The sequence below is a fragment of the Phyllobates terribilis genome, unplaced genomic scaffold (genome assembly GCF_046119375.1).
Source record: "Phyllobates terribilis strain yellow unplaced genomic scaffold, ASM4611937v1 Scaffold_5__5_contigs__length_657084704, whole genome shotgun sequence".
Lineage (NCBI taxonomy): Eukaryota > Metazoa > Chordata > Amphibia > Anura > Dendrobatidae > Phyllobates > Phyllobates terribilis.
Genome location: NW_027362765.1, coordinates 140,694,200 through 140,711,821, shown reverse-complemented (window position 1 = coordinate 140,711,821; position 17,622 = coordinate 140,694,200). Strand labels below are relative to the sequence as shown.

General features: G+C 47.4%; 1 protein-coding gene across 1 annotated transcript in view; it reads left to right on the top strand.

Moving 5' to 3' along the window:
- The window catches only part of OCSTAMP (osteoclast stimulatory transmembrane protein), a 58,877-nt gene that overhangs the window by 22,733 nt on the left and 18,522 nt on the right, over positions 1-17,622 (top strand). The gene's annotated exons all lie outside the window — the stretch shown is intronic.

Here is a 17,622-nt window from a genome sequence, read left to right as displayed (position 1 = left end):
CTCACACCTGCTGGGTCGGGGGAGGGGAGCACTTCCAGAGACTCCTTTCCTTGCAGCACCACACCCGTTTCCCTTTGGTTACTGCTGGCTTTCTGCAGGTCGTTTCCTGGAGCGCCCCGCCCCCCTACTGGAGCATTTTGGTCCTTGTGCTGGGCAGACTGTTTGTTGGGCACCGCTGCCCGCCCTGCACCCACAGACTTTGGGGTCTTAGTGTCCTTTTTGGGCGCTGGGGCACACTGCCCCCCTGTCGCAGCAGTGTGCCCAGGGTTCCTCGCAGATGTGTTTTTCACATCCTTCCCTGCCCCCCCCAGCCCCGGTGATAACCGGCTTAGCCGCAGAGGGCAGGGAGGGAAACTCCACAGAACTCCCTATGTCTGGCGCTGTGAGTACCTCCACAGCCTCGCCCCCTGCACTGTTCCCCGCACAGATGGCAGCATCGCCGGACGTCCTTCTCCTCTCCCCACCTTGCCTCTGCCTCGAGCCCACTGCAGAGCCCGTGCCTTTAGGTTTGGTGGGGTTTAAACAGAAGGTGGCAGGCGCAACATCAGACATTGGTACATACTTGTAACTCACCACCTCCTCTGGTCTTCCTCTTCCTCCTCTTGGTCTCCTCCACTGGTTTGTCCTCACTGAAAGAAAACTTTGTCAGGTCCACTGGGGACTCCAGCAGTCGGATCTCCCTCAGCAGTCCTCCTTCCTCCTCCTCCCCCGACACTCCAGCCTCTGCTGTCTGAGTCCTCTGCCCTGCAGGGAGACCACTTGAGGTCCGGCTCTGCCCCTCACTGGCTCCAGCAACTGAAACTCCAGTCACCTCTTCATCCTCCTCCTCCTCTTCACTAAGGACGCCGGCTGGCGGTTCTCCTGAGGTGTTTAACCCCTTCATTTCTGAGAACCGCCGCTGGTTCTTAAACCTCTCCAGGAAGGGACCTGCGCTTTTCTCAATCCCCTCCCGGAGGAGCACTAACCTGACCACCTCGTCTCTGAGGGCTTTAAACCTCTGGGAGGTCGCGGGTCTCTCCTTGTTGGACGCCCGGGTGTTCAGGATCCGGGCCTCCCTCAGCTCCTCTTTCAGCTGGGTTAGTGCTTTGCCGGCGTCCTCGTACTCTCCCAACGTGGCGACCACTCGGGAGGAGAAGAAACTTGTGGACTCGCTGGAGCTCATCTCCCCCCAGGATCTTGCTGGGCTCTTGTTCCTGGGGCCTGGGGTGCCCCGGTCTCCCTCTCTTGGCGGGCGGTGAACAGTCTCGGGGTTGGAGCAGGTGGATGTGCTCTTCCTCACCCTTCCCGATCTCGTCACTCCCTCCTGGGCCGGTTGTTGAGGCTCCTTCTCCCCCGCCGGCATAGACGGGGGGATAGGAGGCTGGGAAGCCATGCCGGCCTCCCAGTAGGGGAGAAGAGAGGCAGACGACGACCCTCCTCCTGGAAGTGCTTGAGCTCAGGAGGCAGGTGCTACTCTCAGCACCACTCCTCCTGTCCTGTGTGTATACACTGCACAGTACCACTTCTCCTGTCCTGTATATACACTGCACAGTACCACTTCTCCAGTCCTGTTGTCAAAGTGGCGTCAATATTGGTTCAGTATTTTCAATATTACTATGGCCAAATAAACATAAATATTGGAAAACCTGTTTAAATTGATTATCCCAAGTAATCCCCTCTCCTCTGGATAGGGGATAACTGTCCAATCGCTGGCGATCCGACTGTTGGGACCCCCATGATCCAGAGAATCGGAGCTCTGTAGAGCACCATGTACAGTGGTGGCCAAAAGTATTGGCACCCCTGCAATTCTGTCAGATAATATTCAGTTTCTTCCTGAAAATGATTGCCATCACAAATTCTTTGGTATTATTATCTCCATTTAATTTGCTTGCAAGGAAAAAACACAAAAGAGAATGCTGCAAAAATCAAATCATTGATCATTTCACACAAAACTCCAAAAATGGGCCAGACAAAAGTATTGGCACCCTCAGCCTAATACTTGGTTGCACAACCTTTAGCCAAAATAACTGCGAACAACCGCTTCCGGTAACCATCAATGAGTTTCTTACAATGCTCTGCTGGAATTTTAGACCATTCTTCTTTGGCAAACTGCTCCAGGTCCCTGATATTTGAAGGGTGCCTTCTCCAAACTGCCATTTTGAGATCTCTCCACAGGTGTTCTATGGGATTCAGGTCTGGACTCATTGCTGGCCACCTTAGAAGTCTCCAGTGCTTTCTCTCAAACCATTTTATAGTGCTTTTGGAAGTGTGTTTTGGGTCATTGTCCTGCTGGAAGACCCATGACCTCTGAGGGAGACCCAGCTTTCTCACACTGGGCCCTACATTATGCTGCAAAATTTGTTGGTAGTCTTCAGACTTCATAATGCCATGCACACGGTCAAGCAGTCCAGTGCCAGAGGCAGCAAAGCAACCCCAAAACATCAGGGAACCTCCGCCATGTTTGACTGTAGGGACCGTGTTCTTTTCTTTGAATGCCTCTTTTTTTTTTCCTGTACACTCTATGATGATGCTTTTTGCCAAAAAGCTCTACTTTTGTCTCATCTGACCAGAGAACATTCTTCCAAAACGTTTTAGGCTTTCTCAGGTAAGTTTTGGCAAACTCCAGCCTGGCTTTTTTATGTCTCGGGGTAAGAAGTGGGGTCTTCCTGGGTATCCTACCATACAGTCCCTTTTCATTCAGACGCCGACGGATAGTACGGGTTGACACTGTTGTACCCTCGGACTGCAGGGCAGCTTGAACTTGTTTGGATGTTAGTCGAGGTTCTTTATCCACCATCCGCACAATCTTGCGTTGAAATCTCTCGTCAATTTTTCTTTTCCGTCTACATCAAGGGAGGTTAGCCACAGTGCCATGGGCTTTAAACTTCTTGATGACACTGCGCACGGAAGACACAGGAACATTCAGGTCTTTGGAGATGGATTTGTAGCCTTGAGATTGCTCATGCTTCCTCACAATTTGGTTTCTCAAGTCCTCAGACAGTTCTTTAGTCTTCTTTGTTTTCTCCATGCTCAATGTGGTACACACAAGGACACAGGACAGAGGTTGAGTCAACTTTAATACATGTTAACTGGCTGCAAGTGTGATTTAGTTATTGCCAACACCTGTTTGGTGCCACAGGTAAGTTACAGGTGCTGTTAATTACACGAATTAGAGAAGCATCACATGATTTTTCAAACAGTGCCAATACTTTTGTCCACCCCCTTTTTTAGGTTTGGTGTGGAATTGTATCCAATTTGGCTTAAGGACAATTCTTTTTGTGTTTTTTCATTGAAGACAAATTAAATGAAGATAATAATACCAAAGAATTTGTGATTGCAATCATTTTCAGGAAGAAACTGAATATTATCTGACAGAATTGCAGGGGTGCCAATACTTTTGGCCACCACTGTAAATGGAGCTGAGGTTGATCATATGCACTGTGGCGCCATTCACTTGCGGCTCTTCAAATAACTCATTTTAGGAGAGTGAGGGGCACAACAAAGTAAAGCAAAATTCACTGATCGGGGGTATTGAGTGTTAGGGTACGTGCACACGATCAGTAATTTGTAGAAATCCCATGCCCACTATGCGTCTCCGTGCACTTGCAGATCGCCTGTGGACATGTACAGTATATGTGGTGCGTCTTTCCAGACCGCAGCATGTCAATTTCTCTTGCAGAGATGCAAGAAATGATATCAGTGCAATGTATAGGATGCGGTGAATCCTCATGGTTCAATGAACACATGCGAATTCACGTGCGTGCAGCGCTTTGGACACATCATAAAGTATACAGTGTTGAAAACGCTGCCAATACCGACCATATGCACATACCCGTATAATATGTGGGCTGGTTTGTGTGGCAGGGCTGCTTTTTTGACCCAGTCCGGTCCTGGTGGTCGGGCAGGGAATTAAATTTAAAGGAATAGAGACACATTTAGGAGAAAATGTAAAAGGACAAGGGGGCATTGTGGAACCAAGAGATGGCATTGGTAGGTTGGAGGAATGCACAAGAGAAGAGAGCTGGTGTTAATCCGGGTATGGAGTCTGCTGGCAGCAGAAGGTGGACTATCACAGCAGCAAGAAGAAGGTGATCATGGGCATGCCTTCCTGTTTCTTGTGACAGTCACAGCAGGACAGGAGAAGAGTGGTAATAGGGAGGACTGATGGAAATACAGTCGGAGATGGGGGCGGTACAGCACAGTTTATGTGATCGCGATTTTAGCCGTACTCTCAAACTGGTGGAATACAGCACAGGAGAGGCTTCGTCTTCCGATTTTTCTGTTTCAGGTACGGACGCTCAACGAATGGAGGTTCGGAGGGGAGGTGCCAGACATGGTCATCACAGATCGGATGGGATCTAGCGTTGAGCGAGTATGTTCTGTTAACCCTTTCGCCGAGTATGCTCGGGCGAGCACCGAGTAGTTACAGCTGCTCGGTGTTATGTTTAAATCACTCCCGTGTGCATGATTTGCGACTGTTTGACAGCTTTAATACATGTGAGGAATGATTGTTTCTTTTGCACAATCAGCTGGGGGGCCCGCCCCTGCCGAACAGTCTCCAGCAGCGGCAGTCTCCAAGCCCATGAGAACTTGCTGGTTGTACAACGAGGGACACTGTCGTTTCTATGCAACCTACAATTCTGACATGAGTGTTCAATATGTGGGGGTGTGCACTCGGCCATGCGTTGCTTCCAGAGACAGAAGTAAGGTGCCAGAGTGGGCAGTGCCAGTGCAGCAGAGAACACCGGTGAGAAAGGAGGTGCTGCAATACTGGTTAGATAAGTACCCCAAGAAGGAGGAAGCAAGGGTCCTGCTGGAGGGATTTAAAGAGGGTTTTTACATACCGCATATTTTTTGCTGGTGGCCATATATGCGTCTAATTTAAAATCTGTGGTAGAGCAGACTGAGGTGGTTAGGGACAAGTTGATGAAGGAGGTCTCCTCCGGTTTTGGCATTAGTGCGGCAGTTGGTGTTAAAATGCTTACAGAATAACATATGGTTTAAGGCAAGACATGTGCCAGTCAGTCAGAATGTGGTAGCTGATGCTTTATCCCATTCGCAGATTCGAGCCTTCAGGCAGTTGCATCCAGATGTGGAAAGGATAGGTTACACTTGCCCCAATTTCTTATGGACGCTGGTGGAGCAGAACTTGTTGAGCTAGTGCAAAATTCATTGTCGGTGAATATGTGGGGGCGGCATACCAATGCTTGGAGAGTTTGGCTGGAGTGTGCGAAGGAAATCATTCCAGAGAATGTAACAGAGCTATTGGCAATAACCTTAAAGTATTTAAATAGATTGAGGAGAGAGGGTGCGTTGGCAAGCAAGGTTAAAAAAGGTCTATCAGGGATTACATTTTTTCTTAAAATACACATGAGAGCAGATGTGGTAAAAATATTTGCTGGACAGCAGATTGTGAAAGGATGGAAAAAAGAGGCGCTGGTTTTAGACAAACGCCGCCTGATTTCTTTTCAATTATTGGAGAAGTTGATGAGGATATTGGTAATTGTATGTCGTAGTCAGGAAGAAGTGGCATTGTTTAGAGCGGCATTTTCTTTGGCTTTTTATGGTGGATTAAGAATTGGAGAATTAGTACCGCCTAACAAAAAATTAGTGAGAGGTTTGTTAAAAAATGACGTGGTAATTTTACGGAATTTGTTAAAAATGTGTATACGGAGGTCAAAGACGAATGTCTATGGCAGGGGTACATGGTTATCAGTTAGAGATTATTGACAGAGTTCTGACCAGTACAGATGGTTAGGGAATATATGTTGGGTAGGGGTAGTTAAGTTTTTCTTTTGCACAAGGATAATTCCCCTTTGACGAAGTATCAGTTTTCAGGAATATTCAAAGTGGGTATCAGGGAACTGGGTTTAATTCCTGCGGATTTTGGGACACACTCGTTTAGAATCGGGGCGGCGACTATGGTGGATGCCTGTGGTATGTCGGCCAGCGAGGTAAAAGCATTGGGTCGATAGAAGTCAGATTGTATTCAAGCTTATATTCATCTGGATTTGGTTAATATCGTTTTTTAGGTTTAAAAGGTGAGGCTACATTGGAGGGAGGAGTGATATCGTTGGTTTATTTGCGTTGTGTTTTTCAGGCACTAATCGAGAAAAAGTGGTTTTTATACTGGGACATTCTCACATATTTTGGGTGGCAAAGAGAGCAGTCAGGCATCCTGCTGGTCGTAATTTGGGCATTCCACAAGCGTCGTTTTTTTGAAAAGGTGTTAGAGGTCTGCTGTGGACTCAGGTATTATCATTAATCATTCAGTGTTGCAAACAATATGCAGGTGAGTTGGTGCTCATGATTCATGTGTGGCGCCCCTGCTGCGCATTGGTGCCACAGAACCTAGAAGGGTGCATAGATGGATTTCTCCACAAGAGGCCCTCACTACATGCAAACACCTCCACCTTCCACCTCATACCCACAGAGGGAGCCCTGATAGGGATATATAAAGGGAAGGTGGAGCCAGGCAGCTCAGTGTGTGTTCAGTCTGCAGAGAGACAGGATGTAGCTGCACGCAGGCTGCTGTGTGAGGCAAGCTAGGCCTCCAGCAGCCCTGAAGCCTAGTGAGGGCCCCGAGCGGCCAAAGGCAAGTGGAACTAAGGGGGCAGAGGAGCATAGTAAGCTCACCCCGATTTCTATACCAGACACCGGGTCCGCGCCAACAGGGATCTTTATGACCCGTAGGAACAACCGGAATCCCTGGAGAACTACAAGTTCCAGGTCAACCAACCGCTGACCACAGCAACAGGGTTAGGTACCACTAAGGCTCCAGCGACCAGGAATAGTGGGAACCAGGAGAAAACCCTACCGTCAGGTGAGTAGGTACAAGAAGGAAGCAGTAAGCAAGCCAGGCCTAGCTCCAGGCAGGCCTGAAGCTTAGAGAGTAAAAGACACTGATCAGGAGGCCTTACACCCGCTCACTGGGGAGAGTCCAGAAATGTACCCTTCGCCCTGAGTGCTCTGGACAGTACCTGCATCATCACCAGTAAAGGTATTGATGTTTGCCCTTGTGTGTGTGCCTGTACTTCCTCTGGGACTGTCTTGCCGTCTCTCTCCTGCTTCCACCATCTTTCTACACCTCTACACTGCCCTGAGGCCTGCTCCACCTGTGGGGAGCCGTTCCATCATAGCTGCCCCTAACATCAGCCTCAGTGGACTGTCGCAGCACTGGTAACCTCTTACCAGAATCCACAGATGGCGTCACAAATTATTCTAAAACCCCTATAAATATAATCATTCCCCATTTTGTTGACCGCCCTGGGCCACGGACAGGGCCAGCCACCGTGATTTCCCCCAAGCATCTGAAGTCCCGGCTGCCGAGTATCCCACGGCCCTGGGGGCGCGTCACATGCAGGTGGCAATGATCTCTGCAAGGTGAAGATGGGTGATTTATTGGCTTTAATGAAGAAAGATTTGTCAAGGTTTGGGGAATATTTCGAAAAAGTTACAATAGTGTGGTCAGAGATTGTGCCGAGAATAAATGAATAGATGCAGAGAATGGCGGGGGGTGAGAAGTCTTCAAGGTGTTGAAAGAGCGAGAAGATTACTGAACGTCAGGGTATTCAAACACGTGCAAGCAATGGGGGGCATAGTAGTGAGACACAAGGAGCTGGAAGGAGAGAACGCCAATTTATTGTGGACGTATGGGGTGCCTCTAAATGACATCGGAATTGATATTTTTCTGTCAGGACTGCAGGATGATTTAGAGAAGGCGTTAATTCTTGAGGGTGGGGTTGGTTGGGTGACAATGTGGGGGTACATTGTCCACCTCCGTGGCAGTGTCTCTTCCATGCCCAATTAAGTTTTAATTGTAAGGCCCACTGTACAACAGCGGTTGGATTTTGGTTTAAAAGGAAAGCATGGTGATATAAAAAGGAAATGGGCATGGAATGAGTTTCATTTTTTGTACTGTTTTGGTTTATGATAATAAAGCTGTGGCCAACCCCTTGACCCACAAAAGTGTTTTTGATGTTTTTTTCTTATTTAAATGTTAAGCGAAAGCAGCCCGGGTTTTTCATTTCAAGAGGCTGAGGGGGTTTTAAAACTTCTTATAGTCCTACAAAGTGAGTATGTTATAATCACTACTCAGCAAGCATGCTCTAAGCATTACATAGCGAGCATGCTGTAATCATTATGCAGCGAGCATGCTGTAATCAATCTACAGGGAGCATGCTGTAATCAATATACAGTGAGCATGCAGTAATCACTATGCAGCTAGCATGCTGGAATCATTACACAGCGAGCATGCTGTAATCACTATACAGCGAGCATGCTGTAATCATTATGCAGCAAACATGCTGTAATCACTACACAGCGAGCATGCTGTAATCAATATACAGTGAGCATGCTGTAATCAATATACAGTGAGCATACTTTAATCATTATGCAGCGAGCATGCTGTAATCACTACACAGTGAGCATGCTGTAATCAATATACAGTGAGCATACTTTAATCATTATGCAGCGAGCATGCTGTAATCACTACACAGTGAGCATGCTGTAATCAATATACAGTGAGCATGCTGTAATCATTATGCAGTGAGCATGCTGTAATCATTATGCAGTGAGCATGCTGTAATCATTATGCAGTGAGCATGCTGTAATCACTACACAGGTCTTCATTAATTTAGGAATCTATGCTGTGGAGCAGTAATGCATAAAATATTTTAATAAGTCACAAGACATAATCATATCTGAATGCATCCAGTAAAACGAACGCCATACACTTTCATACACAAAACTCTGAACTGTCAGTTTAGGCTCAAATTAGATGAACAACAGCACAAATAAATGTAAAATTTAACGCACACTAGAAAAAAAGAATAAAAAGGAGCAAATGGCACAAAAAATGAGGAGTGAAATAATAACATCATCTATTAATCTCATATTTATTTATCTTTCTGCCTTTAAAAATCTATCTATTATTTTCAATGCTGCGTCTAAAGTCTGTTTTATTCCTTGATACAATAAGGGATTCTGAACCATTAAGAAAAGCCTCCGTAATTACATAAAAGATAAACATGCCCTCAACTTCCAAGAAAACACACAAGCGGAAGTGTAAAATCTAATATGTGGTTAATATTTTTAGAACAACATACGTCTTCACTATTTACAGAAAAAGGAGAAGAGCTCCTTGGAAGTATAGCAGAGCCGAGATTGTTTGGCACAACTGATAATGCGCCATTTGTTATTTCATATAGGGCTGAAGGTAACCTAATATATTAGCCCCTGTACACACTAACGTTACGGCTTCCATTATAAATATTGCTTAGATGGATCTGTCATACAACAGGTAGCACAGTACTTGGCTGACTGCCTTGAATTTCAGTGTGGTTCGCAGGTATTTGGATGCACTTAAAATGTTGTGAAGGACAAATTCATCTCTGCTAATACTATTTGCATTTATTTTACTCGCTTATTAATTAATTCCACAATGATTACAGACATTATCATCACTTTCTCCATTGGAGCTCACAATTTAAATTCCCTTTCAATATGTCTTTGGTTTGGAGTGTGGGAGGAAACCGTAGAATCCAAGCAAACCCACACAAATATGGGGAGAACATACTGAGTCCTTGCAGATGTTGTCCTCGGTGGGATTTGAATCCAGGACCCCAGTGATGTAAGCATAGGCAGATTATAATGGGGGCAATCTGGGCTACCGCCCGGGGCCCGAGACTCCGGGGGAGCCCATGGCCAGATTGCCCTCATTATAATGTTATATGCGCCACCGGCATGACAACGTAGCAGGCGTGAGCACGCAGCACATTCAGCGTGGCCATGTCTGCTGTACTCACGCACAGAGCCCCTGGGATTCCCGGCTGTCAAGAACTGCACTGCAGCTCAGGACCTGTGTGGTGCTCAGTGCTGGCTCCGCCTCCCTGCTTGTCTTGTGCTGCCTTTCAGTGCTTCCTGATCACTCCTGCTGGCAGCTCCTGGTGATGGTAAGATGCAAATAGCATCCTGTTCTGTGAGAGAGTGACTTGGGCATGTCACCCTGTGGGCTGCAGGGTATGTGACCATGGGGGACCGCAAGGTATATGACCATGGGGGGGCCAATGTGTATGTGACCATGGGGGGGCCGCAGGGCATGTGACCATGGGGAGGCCGCAGGGCATGTGACCATGGGGGGGCCGCAGGGTATGCGACCATGGGGGCGCCGCAGGGCATGTGACCATGGGGGAGGGCTACAGGGTATGTGACCATGGAGGGCCGCAGGGTATGTGACCATGGAGGGCTGCAGGGTATGTGACCATGGGGGGCCACAGGGTATGTGACCATGGGGGGGCCACAGGGTATGTGACCATGGGGGGCCACAGGGTATGTGACCATGGGGCTGCTAATGGCTGCATAGTATATTATCTTGGGGGCTACAGATTAATGTTATCCTGTGGGTTTGGGGGCTGCAGGGAGCTATGTGGGGGCTTATACTATATATTGGGAGCTATGTGAGGACTCATACTGTATGTATATGGCTGTGTGGGGGCTCATGTTGTACGTAAGGGGCTCATACTGTATGTAGGGGGCTATATGGGGGCTTATACTGTATATTGGGGGACTGTGTGGTGTCATTGTATGTAGGGACTTTGTGTGGATTCATACTGTATAATGGGAGTAATGTGGGTGCACATACTGTATCTATGGGCTGTGTGAGGGTTCTTACCGCAGCTATGTAGGGGCTCATACTGTATATTGGGGGCTATGTGAGGGCTCATACTGTATATTGAGTGCTGTGTGTGGACTCATACTGTATGTGGGGGCTCATACTGTATATAGGAGGCTATGTGGAGGCTCATACTGTATATTGGGGGACTGTATGGTGTCATATTGTATGTAGGGGGCTATGTGTGGATTTAAAGTGGGAAAAAAAAGTATTTAGTCAGCCACCAATTGTGCAAGTTCTCCCACTTAAAAATATGAGAGAGGCCTGTAATTGACATCATAGGTAGACCTCAACTATGAGAGACAAAATGAGAAAACAAATCCTGAAAATCACATTGTCTGATTTGGAAAGAATTTTTTTTTCAAATTTTGATGGAAAATAAGTATTTGGTCAGTTACAAACAAGCAAGATTTGTTGCTCTCAGAGACCTGTAACTTCAAAAAAATTCTGCTGTGGTATGTAAAGTTTTGAGCACGACTGTGTGTGTATATACACTGCTCAAAAAAATAAAGGGAACACTTAAACAACAGAATATAACAAGTAAATCAAACTACTGTGAAATCAAACTGTCCACTTAGGAAGCAACACAGATTGACAATCAATTTCAAATGCTGTTGTGCAAATGGAATAGACAATAGATGGAAATTATGGGCAATTATCAAGACACCCTCAATAAAGAAGTGGTTCTGCAGGTGGGGACCACAGACCACATCTCAGTACCAATGCTTTCTGGCTGATGTTTTGGTCACTGTTGAATGTTGGTTGTGCTTTCACACTTGTGGTAGCATGAGACGGACTCTACAACCCACAGAAGTTGCTCAGGTAGTGCAGCTCATCCAGGATGGCACATCAATGCGAGCTGTGGCAAGAAGCTTTGCTGTGTCTGTTAGCGTAGTGTCCAGAGGCTGGAGGCGCTACCAGGAGACAGGCCAGTACACCAGGAGATGTGGAGGGGGCCGTAGGAGGGCAACAACCCAGGAGCAGGACCGCTACCTCCGCCTTTGTGCAAGGAGGAACAGCAGGAGCACTGCCAGAACCCTGCAAAATGACCTCCAGCAGGCCACAAATGGGCATGTGTCTGCACAAAAGTTAGAAAGCGACTCCGTGAGTGTGGTATGAGGGCCCGTCGTCCACAGATGGGGGTTGTGCTCACAGTCCAACACCATGCAGGACGCTTGGCATTTGCCACAGAACACCAGGATTGGCAAAGTCGCCACTGGCGCCCTGTGCTCTTCACAGATGAAAGCAGGCTCACACTGAGCACATGTGACAGATGTGACAGAGTCTGGAGACACCATTGAGAGCGATCTGCTGCCTTCAACATCCTTCAGCATGACCGGTTTGGCAGTGGGTCAGTAATGGTGTGGGGTGGCATTTCTTTGGAGGGCCACACTGCGCTCCATGTGCTCGCCAGAGGTAGCCTGACTGCCATTAGGTACCGAGATGAGATCCTCAGACCCCTTGTGAGACCATATGCTGGTGCGGTTGGCCCTGGGTTTCTCCTAATGCAGGACAATGCAAGACCTCATGTGGCTGTAGTGTGTCAGAAGTTCCTGCAAGATGAAGACATTGAAGCTATGGACTGGCCTGCCCGTTCCCCAGACCTGAATCCGATTGAGCACATCTGGGACATCATGTCTCACTCCATCCACCAACCACAGACTGTCCAGGAGTTGGGGGACGCTTTAGTCCAGGTCTGGGAGGAGATCCCACAGGAGACCATCCGTAACCTCATCAGGAGCATGCCCAGGCGTTGTAGGGAGGTCATACAGGCACGTGGAGGCCACACACAATACTGAGCCTCATTTTGACTTGTTTTAAGGACATTACATCAAAGTTGGATCAGCCTGTAGTGTGTTTTTCCACTTTAATTTTGGGGGTGACTCCAAATCCAGGCCTCCATTGGTTAATAAATTTGATTTCCATTGATGATTTTTGTGTGATTTTGTTGTCAGCACATTCAACTTTGTACAGAACAAAGTATTCAATGAGAATATTTCATTCCTTTATTTTTTTGAGCAGTGTATATATATATGTATATATATATGTATATATATATATATATATATATATATATATATATATATATATATATTGCGAGGTAGCGCTATTCATCACGCTGGGGGTACTCGCTTCACCGGATCAATTAAAGCACACATGCAACGTCTTTCCGGCATTTCACAGTCCAGCAGTTTATTACACATCATAAACTGCACATAACATAGTCCATCTCAGTGGCTCACCGACATATTACAAATATAATGTCCAAGAGCCTTTCCAGTGACAGATATGTCCACTTGGCTCCCGATACAGCCTTCAGCAAGGTAACAATATCAATGTCCACATCAAGCCGCGATTTTACCTTTGCCGGGTTTTAGCTGCTTCTCCCAGCTCGGTTCTGCCACTGCAGGGGCTTTAAGGCTTCCCAGACGTAGTCTCCAAGCCACGTGCCTTCAAAAGGCTACTGGTATCCTAGATCCAGCCTCTGCCTTCCAGGCTTCACCAGGCCTCACCAGGCCTCTCTCTTCCAGCCTCTGCAGGCTAATGGTGTCCCACACACAGGGATCAGGCCTCATGCCTTTCACCCTGTTTCCAAACCACCAGGATTTATATATCCTTTAGTGCACACAGGACCTGCGATGATGTCACAGTCATGTGATCAGTCACCTGAGGGAGAGGTAAATGGTCAGCAAGAGCACACCCCCTGGACCATTACAGTAATGCCGCAAGCTGCTGCATTACATACCTCCCCCCTCTGTTCAAACTTGTGGGGTTGAACACATAATATACACAATCACATTATAACCCACAGTTCACACAGAGACCATGTACTTGACAATTGCGCTGCTCAGCCCCTGGAACATTAGTCATCGACATTAGCCCATTCCTTAGGGACCTACCATCTGTCATTGTCACTGACTTCGTCAAGTCACATTTCCGGGTCGTAACCTTGTCAGACCTCCCCCGCTCCCAGCGGTCAATACAGCAGTGTGACTTACTTGCCCTTGTATCTAAGGTCCGGTTAGACTCCGTACTGTCCCGTACTCTATTGGGTCGTTTGTATGGGCCTCTCAGACCTGAGTTACTGAAGGTCTCACTACCTCTAAACCCATGCCCACTACTCTCAGGACATCTTGAAAGATCTCTAACTTCAGCTGTAGCTGTTCTGTTATTTAGGGGGCCCTTTCTCTGTCTGGTCTCACAATTTCTAGACGGCTGCCACCTTCTGCTGCTCAGGCAATGCTGCCTTTCCATTCGTAGTCTGGAGAGATTCAACTGTTCTACCTCTCGCAGGTAGGTCACTCGGTACTCCATCAGCATGCGTATATATGCAAGATTTTCTTCCATTCCTACAGCGGAGAATGACACCATGCCGACTTCATCTGGTATCCAGTCCTGATGATCACGTGGACTGCTTACTTTCATCACACCAGACTTCTTTACCATCATTTGCATGGCTTGGCCATTTCTCCCAATGAGCTTTCTTACCAGTGCATGAGGCACCAGGATGATCTGTTCACGCAGACTTTGAGCTTTTCTCATAAGCTCCAGTTGTCTAATGGCTTGTTCCGTCTTCAACCGGACAAACAGCTTTGTGCGAATACATTGCCAGTGCATGTCACTTAGGATAGCCACCCTCTTCACTGTGACTTCGGTTGTGGACAGGACCACCAGTTGTTTAGCTTCTGAGGTCGAGTACACCTTACAGGCTCCCACGGCCTTCTTAAACTCTTCATGCACGGACTCACTGGTGCATTCTTCTCTCAAATCCTCGGGTACATCTATGAGGCACTTGTACCGAGAGGTTTCTGTCTCACCAGTGGTCTCCAAACGATCATCTGGCTCAGGTTTCAGGGGCAACTGACTTTCAGCTTCTTCACCCTGTATGCTTCCCCTGAGCTGACTCACAGCTACAAATTCAAGAATTTTCATCTTGACCACTTCCATTTCGTACTTATCTTCTGTTAACACTATCTTAGCTCTCCTCAGGTCCACCTTCTCATGGGATAAAGGAATAAGTGCAACTTGTTTGCCCTTTTCCTTCTCCAAGGAGGCCTCGTTCACTGAGTGATACTTTGCCAGGTGACCTTTGAGCTCGAAAACTTCTTGCTCTAGCTCAGCTACTCGCCTCTCAGCAGCCCATCTCTGAAGCTCTTCCTGATTCAACTGCTCCTTTAACAGTAGAGTTCTCTCAGACCTCTCTGTCTCCAATGCGCCCACTCGGCTCTCAACAGCCAGTGTCTCAAACCTCTCTTGCTTCAAATGGGCTTGTAGCGTCCCCTTGAGCTCCTTGATCTCGTCTCTAAAATCCACCGAATCATCCGAGCTCGCTTTATTCGAGGAGGTATTTGCTTCATACCTCCCATCTCCAGTGGCCAACTCCTGGCCCTGGTCTGTGGCTTCTCCGATAGACTCCTTCATCTTTTTCCGCTCAGCTTCCATCTTGCTGATTCTTTCCTTAAGGCACGTCTCTGCCCTCTGGAGATTATCACAGAACGTCTGCAGCTCCTTCACCTGAGCTTCCAGACCTAGGGTCTTTCTGCGGAGATCATCATTTACATCATGGGTGTCCTGCAGAGTGGTCTCAATCACTTGGCGCCTGTGCTCTGCATCCGCCTTATCATCCTCTAGTTTTTCCTTAACCTTGAGGAGATCCTCATAGTCTCTCTTAGTTTGTTGCAGTTCCCTATTGAACTTTTCATGCCTCTTTTCTGCCTCTTTCAGGATAGCTCCCGGTCTTGCTGGTACAGAGAGTCCACCAGCTGCTCCTTCTCCTGCATTAGAGGCTTTACTTGGTCCTGGAATTGCTGCAGCTGCCTCATTAGTTCACCATGCTCCTTCTTGGATTCACACACTCCCGGTTGAACTGTTCACGCAGTCGTTCTAGGTCTTGATCACGTCCAGAAACTTCATCCTGCAGCGCCCCTTTTAAGGCAGATAGCTCCCTATCCCTCTGGTGTAGACCCTCATCCAGCCTTTGCTTCTCCTGCATCAACTCTAACTGTACCAGGGAGAAATGATCTTTCATCTCGCACAGCTCATCTTCAGACATCGCTTTGTCAAACTGCAACCGAACAACCTCCTCTTGGGTTCTGCGGAGGTCCTCTTTAATTTTCTGGAACATCTCCTTCCATTTGTTGATTTCCTCGCTGCATTCCTCCAGTTTTTGCTGCCCATCACTCTGACACTGCTGCCTGATAGGCTCCAGCTCTTGGTCATGACTGGCCACCTCCTCTTTCAGGGCTGTCAGATCCTGATCCTTCTGTCTCAGTACTGTACCGGAGGTTGCTACTGGCAACGTCACCTCCTCTTCTGCCTCTAAAGGAGGATTCACACTTGGAACAAAGGAACACAGCATTACATTTTCTTTATTTTCACTTTCAGCAAAGACTACAGGAGCCTTTTTGTGGCCCTTACGACGTCGACGATGAGAGGGGAACTTTCTCCCCTCGTCTAGCCCCTCCTGACTGAACTCTCTTTCTACTTTCATAGTGTCACCGTCAGTTGTGGGGTCTGTGTCACTCCCTATGGTGTCGTGGACCAGCAAGTCACCTCCCACCTTGACGTCAACCCCTTCCAGTGGAGCTACCCCGTAATCAACGGTCAAATTGTCATTTTTTAGGCCGTACCAACCCACAACCAGTAACAAATTTTGGTTTTCTATACTCCACGCTCTTTTGAAAATCCGCCCCCTTTTTAGACTCCGCCCCCTTTTGGACAACCACACCTAAAGGGGGTACTTTAACAAAAAACCCCGCAACAGTCTTAGGACTCAGTTCACAACATCTCTTACCACCTCCCCGGGCATTCTGGGACAATACCGGAGCCCCCGGAGTGTTCACAGAATGGTCCACTGCCGCCATTCTATACGGTGCCAACAGCTACTGCCGTTCCTGCACCATGTCCTGTAGACGTTTCTCAAATACCTGCTGCGATTTTAACCGGCACTTTAATCGCTCAATAGCTTCAGTCTCATTTGCTGCTCCGTTCACAGCCATCGCGGTACGGTGTTCACACTAGACACTTCACACCTTTCTTCCCGGAAAAATTTTCGTGGCCCCACCGAGCCACAGTAAACCAGGTTTGGGTGCGACGAAAATTTTCGGAACCCCACCGAGTTACAGCCAGATGCTTTAATCTTTGTGACCCCGCCGAGCCACAGCAAACCAGGTTTGGGTGCGATGGCAATTTTCGTAAACCCGCCGAGTTACAGCAAGATGCTTTAATCTTCGTGACCCCGCCGAGCCACAGCAACATGCTTGCATCCACACTCGTCCTCCTGTGTCGTTACCCCTAGCAACCAGGCTGCAGTTTCCCGCATTCTCCACCACATGTGAGGTAGCGCTATTCATTACGCTGGGGGTACTCGCTTCACCGGATCAATTAAAGCACACATGCAAGGTCTTTCCGGTATTTCACAGTCCAGCAGTTTATTACACATCATAAACTGCACATAACATAGTCCATCTCAGTGGCTCACCGACATATTAAACATATAATGTCCAAGAGCCTTTCCAGTGACAGATATGTCCACTTGGCTCCCGATACAGCCTTCAGTAAGGTAACAATATCAATGTCCACATCAAGCAGAATTTTTACCTTTGCCGGGTTTTAGCTGCTTCTCTCAGCTCGGTTCTGCCACTGCAGGGGCTTTAAGGCTTCCCAGACGTAGTCTCCAAGCCAGGTGCCTTCAAAAGGCTAATATATAAAATTATATTTACTAACACAAGCATAACATTGACAATTACATTTTATTCTGAACAATGATACAAAAGCCCTTAAAGTTTATCAACGCAGGTGCTCAAACTGTTTTCCATTACAATTTGCACAGCTTTGAAGTCTGCCTCTTACACTTCGACAAACTTTTTTGCATAAGTCTCTTTGGGTATTAATTTCTTGAAATGCATCTCTTTTGTAATTTTTCAAATCACTGACACTTTTTGGTTTTCGACTATAAACTTTGTCCTTGA